The sequence below is a fragment of the Hirundo rustica genome, chromosome 1 (genome assembly GCF_015227805.2).
Source record: "Hirundo rustica isolate bHirRus1 chromosome 1, bHirRus1.pri.v3, whole genome shotgun sequence".
In the NCBI taxonomy this organism is placed as follows: Eukaryota; Metazoa; Chordata; class Aves; order Passeriformes; family Hirundinidae; genus Hirundo; species Hirundo rustica.
In genome coordinates this window covers 21,132,054-21,147,281 of record NC_053450.1, presented here as the reverse complement: position 1 = coordinate 21,147,281, position 15,228 = coordinate 21,132,054, and positions in this window count along the sequence as shown.

The window sequence follows — 15,228 nt, the reverse complement described above, 5'->3', positions numbered from 1 at the left end:
GGTAGACATGAAGTTCCTGTTAAAAGCCATCTCTGTGAACCTGTTGCTTCAGGTTAGCGTAGAACACTTGGGTGAATCTGGCTAGGCTGGTGCCAGGCAGTGTTTGCCTTTGGATTGCATCTGTGCCAACACGGAAATGGAGTCAATGTTTCTGGACTGTGATCTGGCTCCTTGGAGCTGTCGTGCACCACAGCATGCCTTTCAAGTGGTGAAGAGCTCCTGTGAACTTCCCACTGGCTGTGCTAGAGCCAGGCATGGTTCAGCTGAAGGGCACACAGGCAGGACTGAAATATCTTTGGTATGGGACCCAGAAAAAACAAAATGGGTTGAAGTCACCTTTCCATGTATCTTCACCTTGATTTCTCATTCTACTCTGAAAAGAAGCCCTAGAGATGTCTCATTGCTTCAGCATTATAAAGTTAGGGAAATAAGAATTCTTTATTTAATCCTGACTATTCTGCAGCAGTTTACTTCTGATCTCATATATATTGTACCACACACAAAGATCCAAAAATCTTCTCCTGTTTCTGTTGGACACAGCTAAAAAAGACACAGGGGAGTCCCAATGAATCAGCATGCAGCTACCTCAGCCCATTGCTTCTGCTGAGATTTCAGCAACACACACAGCAGCTGTGGAATGCCTGTGCTGCTTTACATTCAACCCCTGGCTTATTCTGAAATAACTTACATGCGTGGGCAAGCCAGGACAAGGCTGCAGTGCTAACCACCCTGTCTTTCTGTCTTCAGGAATTCTCCCGTGGGAAGGCAATGCTTCATTTCCTCTTTAAAGAAGTGATTTGTCCCCGTATCTTCCACAGCTGCACAAAATGAGGAGACTAGACAGAGGATCTGTGCAAAATGAGAGGCTGGAAGGGGAATAAGCAAATCAAACTCTCTTCATGTTAAGCTCCCATTCACCATTTTGCAGTGGACCCAAACCAGAACACTGAGACTCCTCTCTAATGCCAGGGAAATTCAAATCCAGGTCCAACTTAGAAGCCTAGGAGTGAGAGGTAAGGTAATATGACACTTCTCCTCGGGATGGCTGTTTGAAAGAATGCAGGAAGAAGAAAAAATTAACCCTGTCCAGGTGTAAAGTGAGCCACATCTGTCCTTCATTCATAGATTGGGGGGGAAGTCTCCCTTTTGCATAATTCCTGTGCCACAGGCAAGAAAGGGCATGATACTGTTCTGATGACGAGGGTCTAAGGGATGTGGAGTTCATTATGAATATTGCAGACTTTGCAACACTGACTGCTGGTGTAGAGAGGGCATAACATAATCAGCATTTTAGGAATGTCTGCTTTCATTTGATGCAAAAAGTTAGCAAATAAGTTTCACTTGATATTTATGTTTTTATAGGTGAACCTTATCAACTGCAATATTTGGTCAGCTGTGTAGCGCTGGATTCAGAATGTGCATTGTAGCATCATCTGCAATGAATAAGTAGCAAAATAAAAACAGGAAAATGTGGGTCTGCTTCTGCATGAGGTGGGCACCCTGATGCCAGAGGATACAGGAAAGGTGGAGTTACTGAATACCTTCTTTGCCTCAGTCCTTACTGAGAGAGGTGGCTGTCAGGAATCCCAGACCCTGGTGGCAAGAGAGAAAGCCTGGAGAAATGAGAACTTCCCACTGTTTGAGGAGGATCGGGTTAGAGATCACTTAGGCAAACCTGTCACACACACATCAGTGGAGCCCAATGGGACATGGCCAGGACTGCTGAGGGAGCTGGCAAGTGTTATTGCTCTCCATCACCTTTGAATGGTCATGGAGGAGAGGTGCCTGAGGACTGGAGGAAAGCCAGTGTCACTTCAGTATTCAAAATGGGCTAGAAGGAGGACCCAGGGAACTACAGGCCAGTCAGTCTCACCTCAGTCCCAGGAAAGGCGGTGGAACAGTTCATTCTGGATGTCATCTCTAAGCATGTGAAGGAAAAGAGGGTGATCAGGAGTAGCCAGCATGGACTCAGCAAGGGCAAATCATGCTTGACCAACCTGATTGATGTGATATCATGACTGGCTGAGCAGATGAGGGGAGAGCAGTGGATATTGTCTACCTCACCTTCATCAAGGCTTTTGGCACTGTCTCCCATGACATCCTCACAGGAATGCTGAGGGAGCGTGTGTGGGGTGAGCAGAGAGGGAGGTGACTGGGCACTGGTGGACAGCAGAGCTCAGAGGGCCGTGGTCAGACACAGAGTCCGGCTGGAGGCTGCAGCTCAGGGTGTTCCTGGGGGTCAGTGCTGGGTCAGTCTGTTCACCTGGTTCACCAGTGACCTGGACAAAGGCACAGAGGGCACCCTCAGTGAGTTTGCTGATGGTTCAATAGTGGGAGGAGTGGCTGATACCCCAGAGCCTTGCGCTGCTCTTCAGTGACTCCTGGACAGGCTGGAGAGAAGTTCTGTAAAGGCAAGTGCAGAGTCCTGCACCTGGAGAGGGATAAATGGGAAGGAATAACTCCAGGCACCAGCACAGACTGGGGCTGACCTGCTGGAAGCAGCTCTGCAGAGAAGGACCTGTGGGTCCATGAGCCACAAATGTGTGTGCCCTTGTGGCCACCCTGGGGTGGCAGGAGAAGTGTGGTCAGCAGCTCAAGGGAGGGGATCCTGCCCCTCTGCTCAGCCCTGGTGAGGCCACATCTGGAGAGCTGTGTCCAGTTCTGAACTCTCCAGCTCAAGAAATACAAGGAAGTACTGGAGCAGGTCCAGTGGAGGGCTGTGAGGATGATGAGAGAGAATCTCTCTTATGAGGAAAGGCTGAAGGAGCTGGGAGAAGAGATGGCTGGGAGGGGATCTTATCAATGCATATAAATTTGTTAAGATCAGGTGTCAAGAGAATGGGGCTTGATTCTTTCTAGTGCTGCCCAGTGACAGGAAAAGGGCAATGGGCACAACCTGAAACACAGGAAATTCCGTCTGAATATGAGGAAAAACTTTACTGCAAGGGTGACAGAAAACCTGGGGAACAGGCTGCCCACAGAGATTGTGGAGTCTCCTTCTCTGGAGATATTCAAACCTGCCTGGACACGATCCCATGCAACCTGTTCTAGGTGAACCTGCTTTAGCAGGGGTGCTAGACTAAGTGATCTCCAGAGGTCCCTTCCAACCATTCTGTGATTCTGTGAATAAAAATGATCATCCTAGAACTCAGTAGCACTAACACTTGCTTTACTGTCTCTTTTTTTCATGGATTTGTGGTATTCATACTATGGTGCAGGAATGGGAAAGAGAGACAAACACAGCAGCACTTCACACAAAGCTTCCATTAAACCTTATTTTTTTGGAGAGGGAACAGATGAAATTTGAAAGAAATTAAATTTGAATAAAGAGCCTGGGGCAATGGCTGATTTCCACTTCAGCAGACATCAGAGATGGGCAAGGCAATCTCAGCTACAGTGCTGTCTGAAGGCTGATGTTTTTGCTTCAGTAGCATTGAAGTGCCACCCACCATCACCCGAAGTTTTGTTCCCTCTGTAGAGCCAGCCCCTGTGATGTTCTAGTCTGGGAGGTACAGGAGTACCAGCTATTGCAAATAATTCAACCAAAATCAATACAGATACACAAGCCTAATTGCCTGACAGTGTTGTGCTTGCCGATAAAAGGCAGATAACTTAGTCCTGAGTTTGAAGAGGTGCTTAGTCAGTGCTGAAGAAGTGAAAATCTGAGGTGGGAAGTGCTTCTGACATTAAAAACGGGACTTGCACACTGCAAAAAACATTCGAGTATAGAAGGTTTATAACATACGGTGACTTTACTTCCTCCTACCTTTTGGATAAGTCACTATTGCAGTTAGCTCAAAAAAACCTAAGGCAAACCACAGCCAAAACTGTGGAGCTGCATATGGTTTTGACTCAAAACTGTGCAAAAATGCAGCCCTCCAATGGTTTGGGGAGTTGAAATGATAATTCCCCTCCTCCCTCTGGTTCATGATTCCCTCTGGGAAGGATACTCATGAGGAAACTGAGTTCTGCTGCTCCCCAAATCGGCCTCCGTTTGCTGAGAAGGGCCATGAAGAAGTCAGGGGAACTGAGCTGAGAGTTTGTGCTGGAACAGTGAACCCCATAGCTGAATTCTGGAGAGGTCTCAGGTGATTCTATTTAGAAGCTACAGCTTCTATCAAATTAGTTATACCTCCCCGTGGGCCTAGATCTAGGCCAGTTTTAAAATGGTCACAGAGTCTATTATATTTAAATATGTGCTCCACTCATGGCTTGAGTGGCAGTGGTAACTTCTAAACCAGGTCAATGACTAATCAAGGGCAGTCTGTACTAAAAAAGAAAAAAAAAATTGTGGCACGCACATGACTTCTAGATGAGGCCTTGTGCCCCACACTCTTCCAGTCTGGGGTTTGGCAGCTCAGAGGTCACTCTTATCTCAGATCACTTCTGGGCATTATTATCCTGATCCATCATTATCCTGATGATTCTTTAAAGTCACTCTGGTATTTTACACAGTTTTAAGTACTAAGTGGCCATATGATGGTAAAGTTATTAGGGGTATGTTTATACCACCTTGAGGATGACAGTTCCTCACGCACACTGGTATAATTACACATGCAAGTGTCTTCACACATAATTGTGACCACATAGATCAAGTCCTTGTGTGAAATTGCCCTGATTTCTAAAGCTGTGGTGGGATTGATACCACTTGATTTCAGAGCTTTTCACATCTCTTCTCTCAGGGCTGCCTTTGTAGTTAAGAGAGAAACGGGCACTTAAAAAGTGTTTTGCCAGGTCTTCTTTTTGCATGAGCACAAGGACAAGAGGAATCAGGTTCTGGATATGTTGATTTCTCTCCTTTGACTATCAGAGGAGTCCAGAGCTTTGTTTTGGCGCTGCCATCCCAGCACCCAATCCTCCTGCTCTCCATGCCACTCATGTCTCCCTGCATCTTTGACTGATCGTAGTTCCCACAGGAAACACGTGGGCAGGAAACACAGGCAGCCACACCGTGTAACCCCAGCAGACAGGAACAGTGCTGCAACCAGAGACCCTTTCTGATGGTGGGACAAGCTGCAAGATACATCTGTGGGTGAGGGAGAGACTCAGGTCCAGAATGTTCTTCATAAACTCAACACGGGAACCACACAGCACACCAGTATGCTCTGCTGTAATTTCCTCCTGTTTTTACAGACTCTTATTTTCCTGTCTTAACTGTGCAGTGAGGAAGATTTCTCTTTCCTCATTCTCTTCAGGCATTTTAAGTGTTCAAACCTTGTCACTCTCCAGGATGCCCCCACGGGCTGGCCCTGTTAGGGCGGCGGCCTGCAGGGCCCTTTGGAGTGAGGGCCAGGCCCACGCCGTGCTGGCCGGCCCTGCCAGGCCACACCAGCCTTTCGCTGGAAGGTGACCAGGGCGGCCTCAGCTCCGAGCTACAGGGAAAGCCAGGACACAGGGAAACTGGCCAACAACCCAAACCCACCCTGGGAGCGTGTACAAACAGATCTGGCAAGGGGCCTGGCCTCCCAGGAGCTCAGGGAGAAATACCACCAGGAGCAAATGTAAAACACGAAGAGAGGAGGACGAAGAAAGAGCCGAGCTTTGCAGATGATCTGAAGCAGGATCTAGTGGGTGTTTCACTCCTTTCAGTTTCCTCTGAAAACCCTGGCTCACAGAGATAAGATCACATGGTTGCACAAGCCAATTATTGCACAATTTTGTTCCAGGCTGTTTAAGAGGCCGCGTGTTGTTTTTTAATATACACTGCCCCCTCTGGCATCCCTCTCTGCTGCTGCCTGGCTGCCAGGGGCCAAGCTCCCTCAGCAATCCGGGGTGCGAGGGGAGGGGAGCAGCGCTGCAGAGAACCAGAGAGAGGCACAGTTTTATGGATCACGTCAGCTGGGACATGCCGTGTCCTCAGGCAGCACAGGAGAAAGTGGGAAGATGCTGGTCGGAGAAGCTGGCAAGCAAGCGGTGTCATTTCTGGAGTACAGGAGGTATAAGAATATTTTTCTGCCTCCGAGTGCCATTCACATTCCTGTAGCTGGCACTGCATGGTGACGGAGTTCAAATTATTTGACTTCCATTTATTTTTGTTTCTTTTGCGGTTTTCCTCAGCTATGTCAGCACTTATATAATCTCCATCGGGCTCTGATATTAACACCGCATTAAAATGAGCAGGGAACAGGATTCACACTGCTGCTGTTTTTGCTTAGAGACAGGTGTTCTCTGAGATGGCTGAACCACAGTAGATTTCTATGGGGAAAACTATCTTTATAACAGATAAGGCTAAGAATAGACACACTCCTTGGCTTGCACTCATCTTCCAAAGAGACATCCAGATGGGAATCCTGAGTCCAGTGAGTCAGACCGTCTGTGCAAGATGAGGGGGCAGAGGGCTCCTTCTTTGCAAATCTTCTTGTTAGATAAGCAGGATTTAGAGGGCATTTTCACTCCACGAAAGCTCCCTGTGATCCCACACGGTGCTGGGGGCACCCATGCAGCAGGTTCTGGCTGTGGGCAGGATGGCAGTCGTGCTGTTCCTCAGATGTACAGCCATCAGAACATCCCTCACTGGGGGCTGCACACTGGTAAGGGCCTTTGCACGCTGTGAACATGCTTCCAAGAAGGGAAATGTGATGGCACTCTTCCACAAGAGGAAACGATGTAGGTATGTCCTCAAATATCTTAGGGAAAGGACCTGTCCCTCTGATGAGTTCAGAGAGGTTTTTGCTCAAGAAAGAGAAAGGAGATGGTGATCCAGCTAGGCTCAATTTGTTCTCTTTGTGATGTCCCAGTTGTCTCCATTGCTGGCAGTTGGAAGCCAGAAAAAAGCCAATATTCTAAAGCAAGAATGGTCAAAGAGCAAAGCGGTGCGATGACTCCTTGAAGCTGCCTATTTGTTATTTTCCCACTTGAAAGGCATTAATCCCTTACTTGATTGTGACAAAATGAACTTTGTCTTGAAGGTACCTCTGAGTCAGCACGAAAGTACTAGCCAGATAAACACAACACCAAATTTGGGATTCTTTTTTCTTCAAAGTGTTTTTAAAGAATTAAGGATAACTGCCTTTGAATTAAGTGGTTTTAGGAGTCATGCCTCAGGAGGGAACTAGGTCATTCAGAAACTCTAGCGGACCGCTGCCAGAAACAATTTCTTTTAAAAGCAGTACTTGTATAAGCGAAATGAGAATACAGAAATCCTTAGTCTTACATCTCCAAGTAGTCAGTTAAGTGAGATATCTGTTGGAGGTCTATCCTTACAATAAAAACACAGGTCCCTGGGGTACCATCAGAAAACTAGATATTCATTAACCTCCACATATAACTGTGTTTGTGTGAATGACAAATAGGAGAAAAAACCTACACTGTTGAAGAAAAACACAGCTATATTGCAGAAATTTCTTTAAAACTGTAAAGATAAAAATCCATATTTTATATGGATTCACCTACTCTTAAAGTCAAAGCCCAAATGATTGTCTTTGGTGTTCAAAGAAATGACCCAATATGTATCTTTCCCTCACTGCAGGACAGTAGGTTTCAGCACTGTGAACACTTCCAGTGCACAAAGCTAAATAAAAGCTATTGCATATCTTTTTGTGGGGGGTATTCATTCTTGATTCACATGGCAACTTAATTTATAAATGTATACCATCTTTCTTATGTGAAACAAATCAGACCCGCTGTTCAGTGTCAGCAGCTAGAAAATGCAGCTTCTGAGGTAATGGAGGCCAGTATCACTGCTGTAGTATGCCACTACTGGTCTTATGGGAAAGCTTTTTCTATGGCAAGGAAAAACAGTACCTATGGGCACCATTTATTTTTAATTATTTTACAGATTATTTAAAAAGAAATGTCCATGAAGCAAAGCAGTGATGAAAAGTTGTACTTGTTTCCTACCTATGATTACATTTGCTAAGGAGGAGAACAACAGTGGTCCTTTGTCCCTTTTTCTGAGGTGACAGTGTCTTCAGTGTACCATGCATCAGTGAAGGATCACTGCTACTCGTAAAGTGTTTCAGACCTTCTCAGAGAAATGAGATATTATAGGATAAGATGTTAATTCTATCTGATCTTGCTGTTATCTTTATAAACCCCAGAGGCAAATAACATGGATCTTAGCAAATCACTCCCTATCTATTAAGAATGGCATTTCAGGGTTTGGTAGAGCAGCAAATTAATACTGCATTCTGGATGACTAGTTGAAGAGGGCTGATCATCTCTTTAGTTTCTCTGCTCATGGATTTTAAATTTTCAGTATTCAAGGATGCTGACAAACATTGTTTTCCCTGAAGCTACTCTTCTGTAATGTCATCTGTATAACCCAGTGCAGCATTGTGAAACAAATGTACCTCTTCTGTATTCATAACACACATTTTTCTTTTGCTTACACTCTGTGGTCAGAATAACTAAGGTTCTGATCTATAACACAGCCTAATATCAGTAGAAATTAACGGAAGTGTCTGCTTTGTGGTTCTTGATCTGGTTCCTTAAGTTTCTGGTTAGCCTCATGGAGATCAGCTGCTTGTTTGGAGAGGACGGTTTTGTGTCTGTCAGGAGCAGTGATGCAGGGGAGATAATTGGTATAGTTATGTAAGAAAACACTGTGAAACTTCTGGCAGGTATCAGTTTCACAGGAAAAATGAAAAAGAGAGATATCTAAGCATCGAGTGAAACCAGCTTCTCTCTTTTTCAGATTTTCCCCTAAGCTTTATAACTCACTTGTTGCAGGTCAAAGACAAGTTCTTAGACATGAGCACAGACTTGGACTTTATCAAATGCCACCTAAAATCCCTGTGGATATGCAGGCAGAAGGTGGAACTTGTTGTTCAGATGTTTCCAGAGGCTCTCACAGAAGACTCCCCTGGGCAGAAATGGCCAGATATTTTCATCAGCTAAAGATACTTCTGATGGAAAACTGTGTAGGTGCCACTAAGTATTGGCATTTATCTGGCAGCAGATCAGGCAAACAAGCAGTGCCCTCTGCCCCTTCCCCACAGAACCAAGTCATGGAACACCTCTGTCTGCAAAAGTGATCCAGGAACGTCTTTGTCAGAACCCCAATCCCGAAGTTCACCTGGCTGCCCTGACCTCCTCGGTATCCCACTGGTACTGTGGGTGAATCTCCCTCCATTTCCCTCTGGAAGAATATGCTGAACCTTTCATTAAGCTGTTTATGCCCTTGCTTATGATCAGAAGCAGAGACTGAGAAACTAAGCCCTTTAGCATGTGGGACCAGCAGGGCTGAACTCAGGAACAATATCTCACCCCTGTTTTTGGAGATCAATACCCCCCTTCCCTCCCTGTCTGGGTGCAGGGGAAGCACTGCCCTCTGATGTAGGAATTTCATCCAGCTCTTTCTTGTAGCACCTCTTTATGGAAGCACAGCTCCTTCCCTCAGTTATGTTTTTGGAACAAAGTCACCACCTCTGATCCTGAGGCCATATGTATGCTTTAGATACTCCACAAGATCCCCTTCTCCTATATTTAGAGATACCTACACACTTAAACTCTGCAATTTATTTACCACACTGTGGTTTTCAGAAAAGGACATCTTATCCTACAGGGAAGAAGACCCAGAGCAACACATAAGAGCAGAAGAGAGTTTTGATTCAAAATTGCATTGTGTCCCACCATGAGGACCATCAGCACTTCTCTACATGGGTTAGATAATATTAAAGACATAGAAAAGATAACATTATATGTTAGTAATTTCATTAGATCAGACAAATAATTCTCCTAATTGTGTATACAAAAAATTTGGCCCTCACTTCAAGTACTCTAAACTTTAGCAGAATAAAGCAATGCCTGCTCTGGGCTGGCTTTTCAGTTTAGATCATGCAGTGAATTATGCTTAGACAAAAAACTGTATTAAAAAGCTAAGTGGAACTTGACAAACTATCAAAAATGCTTTTTGTGAAGAAAATGTAGAAAATGAGTAATATTTATGCATAGCTAAAACATATTTGCCAAATGCCGAGGAAATGGGAAATATTAATTAATAGTGTCTTTTAACAGCAGAAAATTAATTGAAATTATTCAAAGTCCAATTCTGTTCTCCGCGTGCTGTGACTAATCTAATTGAGATGAATAGGCTACTTGTTGAAAAAGAAACTACTCAGCATGACTAACTTTGGTGGAATCAAGCCCTCCATGAACATTATTAACCAGTTGTGAAATACAGTGCTTATTTTGTGTCCCTCTACTCTAAGACAGGAAATTTGATCCACTTCCTTATTTCCACTTCATTTCCAAGATGCCCAGAAAGGTGTCATTGTGAAATGTGCCAAGAAAGAAACAGATCATCACAAGAGGCACAGAAGTTGTCCTTCCTTACAGGTGAAAACCACTGCTGCGTGTACAAGCAGTGAATTCACACTTCCAATCCGTGTGCCTCAGGAAGGCAGGACTTCTGCTGGGGTGCTATGCTGCTGGAGGCTTAGCACCCTCGGTGTCAAAGTGATGTATTGGGTTTCTCCAGTGCCAGCTGAAGGCAGGTAATATAAAAACACAGCCCAAGACCATCCCCTGGATTTCTCAGGGCACTCATGTTCTGCAGCCATCTGCTGCACAGAGCCAGTACTCTCAGTGGTGCTCATTATGAGACATGGGTTTAAAGCATTTAACACAACCACAGTCTGACAGACAGAAAAATGTTTATCCCCTTGGGGAAGATGTCAACAAAAAGCACATCTGGATGCAAAGCAAAGCTTCTGGATCCCTTTCCTTGTGGCCTGACTCCATAAATGTTGAAGTAATTCTTTTTTTTTTTTTTTTTTTTTTCCTTCCTGAGGACTTTATGGTTTTTATTCAGAGATGTGTTAACACAAAAAGATCAGAGAGTAGAGGTGGCATCCCATGTGTCCCACTGGCAGATCTCTGGATTTCCCCAAAAGGAAATCCTAGTGCTGTTTCCGAGTCCCACTTTTTGTTTTCTGGGTGCTGTGCAGGCAATTCTGCCAGCCTCTAAGCAGAGAGATCTGGCCACAGGTGTCCAGGCCTATTGAGTTGGTGCAATTTCCAGATAATTACTGGTTTTCTCTCTGCATCTGACCTAACATCAGAACTTTTTCCTTGGTTCTAATACTGCAAGATGGTTATTTATTAAGCTTTTCTAATTTATTCAGTTTTAGTCTTTACATAACAAGCTCTTATATTTATAAGACTACAGACTTGCTGACAATCCACTCTTCAGCATGTCTGCTAACGATGCTGTGGATTCATAGGAAGATGGAAAACACAGGGTAGGATGTCAAAAAGTTCTGTGTTCAATGTCCCATGTTTTACCACCTTAGTGATAAAATGTTCTGCACTGCTGGCTAGAACGTGATGACCAGAGTCCTGCTGCCTGCACTGGTCCTCTGCCAGAGGCTGGGCTTTACTCTCACCCGACCTTGCTGATACTGCCATCACAAGATGTAACATAAGTGAAGCACAAGTTGTCTAAAGTTGTGAAAACCATTTTATGGTTTTCCTGCATACATAAGGCCTTAACTGAATGCACTGAGTCCCAGACAAGGTTATGCATTCCTCCAGAAGTCCTAAGATGTGCAGGATAACAGAGAAAGAAATGTCTTGTCATGTAAGACAGGACAGAAAGGCAGGCATGTAATTTATGCTGTGATCTGGGATGCTGTGAACATCTGTGGAGAGGACCACCCCAAGGATGAGTCACCCCACCTACTCCAGACACCTCTCCTAGGAGTGGTGAGTCACCATGGCAGTGCCTGATCTCTCTCCATGGATTGCAGAGGAGTTGGGAGGCAGCCGACACACAGCAGCCACCCAGCTTCTCCCTCCTTGGAGTCAGGTGAATTCTGCCTCTGCTGATGGCTGACTGCACCTTGTCTGTGGTGGTGGCAAGGGAAGAATAACAACTCTGTCCTTCACTGTTAAATATATGGCAATAAGGTAGCACTAGATGCTGGAAGCCATTTCTGGAATGAGGTGCAGAACCACCTCAACTCAGGTAAATTTTGTACTTTTCAGGTCTTTCTGTCTTTTGCAGAGAGAGCCATAACACTTGCAGTCCCTCAGTTACTATCCCCCATCAGAAATGGGTAGTTCTGCCTTTAAACTTATATGGTTGGCATAGCGATTAATGAGATTTGAATTAAACAATGGTACAAAGGCTGAAATAGTTCCTTGGGGAGCCTCTTTTTTCATTTGACTTCTGTTCACCATTTATATCTAAATTTGAATTGCTTCATTTCTCTAAGCCTGTGCTGTTCATCTTTGAGAGCTGCCTATAGAAGTGTTAGTCAAGCTGAAAGCATTTATAGGAGAGACCTGTTTTTTCCTGGGGCCTTCTAAGTGCTTTCTGAATTGCTGATGTCCGCCAAGCAGAGGCAGAGAGGCCTTGTTGCTGGGCCCATGGTGTTTCCTCATCCTGGTTCCCATCAGTGGGCTAGCAGGGGCCATGTGGTACGTGAATCATGTTCTGGTTTTATGCAGACTTTCCCATTTCATTTATGAGATACTTACATGGTTCCTGCCTAAACCTAGCATTAACATCCACATGTCTTTACAGAGTCAATGGGTTCATTTAGGACTCTGCAACGTGTAGATTTTTTTTTCCTTTTAGCAGGTGCTTTCTTTCATTTATCTGCATTGCATTTCCTGTGCCTTGAGTTGCCCTTCAGCTAGATTACTTTTAGGTTCTTCAAAGCTTTTCACCACTATGGTCAAAATTTTACTAATTTGAATATCTCTTTTGACATCTGTGTATGTTCTTACCTGAACTTCATCTTCCATAAATCACCAAAAGTCATAAAGTCTGAGTTCCAGAAAATTCAGTTGCATGGATGATAGGAAGAATGCTTCTTATCCAGTGTGGATAATATGGACATGGTCTTTCAGCTGTGGTAATAGCGTTCTTATTCTGAAACCCTAATTCAGGCCAAATCTGTTACTACCATATAGGTTGTGGTACAAAATTACACCTTTGGGACCAACTGATACCAACCAGAGGTTCCCATCATTCTGTGCTGATGCCATGGTCCAAAGCCTCTGAAGGAGGCCTGTTTTCTTTATAAGGAGCTTTAAGAAAAAGGGGCCTGAAATGACCATTTTCCTTTACTACCCACCTCTCAGTTTGGACACACTTTTGTGTTGACTTGAAGGCCATGTTTCAGCTTCAAAATCCCTCTCCATTTCTCTGACAGGTTAGATTATGAAGCCTTGAGCAGAGCAGAACCGAGTCTGGGGAATAACTGCAACAAAAGCTCTGGGGGAATATCCTACCAAGCCAAATTTCTTGTGGTTGAGGAATGCCTCCAAAGCCACGTATCCCATATTGCAGTTTCTCTTTGGAACAAATTACAATCCCTTTAGCTAAACATTAATATTTAAAGCAAGAGTTTTATTCTGAAATGCATTTTTAAAAATCAGTTAAAATTCTATTAACTATAACTCTTACAGTTAATTTAAATGGCTTGTTTGATTGATGGATGGCATATGTTTTTCAGACCAGTAAATTGCACTGAACTGTAACCCAGGAATCAGATGGTTAATTATTGCAGTTCTATACAAGAATTGATTGGGAAACCAGGTGCTCACTGTGTACACATTAGGTAGAAGTTTCTGAGAACAAGGTGCCTCTGTAAGATTGTTGTTCTAGCTTGAAACTATGTTGAAGTTATTAGAGTGGAAAGAGAGTGGCATGAAGAATATCTTAAGAGGGCAAAAAGATTATTAGTGTCTGGGCTGCTAGGTTGTTGTTTTGAGCTCTAAGTAAGTTTCCTTTTTCTCTCCCCTGTGTTTAAGTAAGTATGGAACACCCGTGAAATGCTTTTTCTGATGTGCCAGGAGTACTTAGACAAATCTTTCACATATCCAACCTTACTGTATCTTATTGATTATTTCCTATAAGCCTTTCATCGTACATCTCAGTAATTGAATGCCATTGCACGAAGGGGAGCTACCTGGTTCATCATTAAGCCTTTCATTTTCTGACAAAGTTGCCATGGCTGCCATATTTCCCAGTAAGTTCCTCATTCCTAATATCTTGTTCATGAAATTTGTAGAGCTTCCAGTGCCCATGAAATCAGGAACTATAAAAAATAACCAGAAATCATGCTAGAATCTGTCACTTGCTATTCTTCTGTTTTCCAAGCTTGTCATCCAGTTAGGGAACATAAGATACTGTGTGACTAGTCCAATACCAGTAACAGACAGCAACTTGTCAAAATGAACATTTGCAGACAACCCACAGCATTTTTTTCCCCCAAGTGTTTGAGAACACTTACAAATAACAATTGCATTCAGGAAAGCCTGAGAGTACCATTCAGACCAACAAAGCCTGAACTTATATTTTTGACTCAGTATTATTTCATATTCTGAGCGTGACGTGTGCATCTTTAGTTCATCTGGATTAACCAGAGAGAAAACGGAATGCAGAGAGCCAGACTGCTCCAAGAAAGCAGTACTCTTGTTGGGAAAAAAAAAAAAAAAATTTAAAAAATTCTATGTCTAAAATCTCCTACTAAAATCTGTCCCTCCATCATAATGCATTAGCAAGACGTGCATGCTTTGAAGACCTAGCTTTGCTGGTGAATGCTGGGTGTTTGAAAAACCTGACTGCAGATAATTTGCTTAATATTGTGCAGCAAAGACAGGAATGAAAACTACATCTCCAGAAACCTATCTGGCAGCCAAGGGACACAAGTCCCTTCTTGCATCCCAGCAGTACTACAGCTCAGCTTGACTCCAGAAGGACTGGTGATCATCCAGCTGAAATTCAGTACAAACATCAGGATTTGCATGAGAAAAAATGGTGACATTTCGGTCCCCAGGTGGTCAGTGGGCTGGAAAAGGCTGCCTCAGAAGGAGGAGAAAACAGGTTCCCTGCAGGCCTGGCAGCAATGCAGAACTCCAGCTCAAAGCCTCAAGGTGTTAGTGCAGGCTCAGCTGCATAAGAGTGTCCTGCATGGAAAACAGGGAGTCCCTGAGCTATGCACTGAACATGCTCACAGAACTCTAGCATAGTGAGTAGGTATTAATGATAAACACAATGCTCATATTTCACTGTCAAAGAACCCAGAGGACATGTGTATGAGGCACTTAATGCCATGAGCACCCTGCTCCCAGTCTGGAGATGGGTGGAAGAATTGAAAGCCCACATCCTGAACTCACAGTGCTTCTGTACAATTCTGGTTTTCCTCTTTACTTTCTTTGATGCTGGCAGCTTCTGCAGCAGACAGTTGCCTCTGCAGAGCCCAGCACGGAGCACCAAGCTTCTGAGTGTTGTGTGGGGCTGTGTGGGGCACAGGAGACAAACCCCAGTAGGCT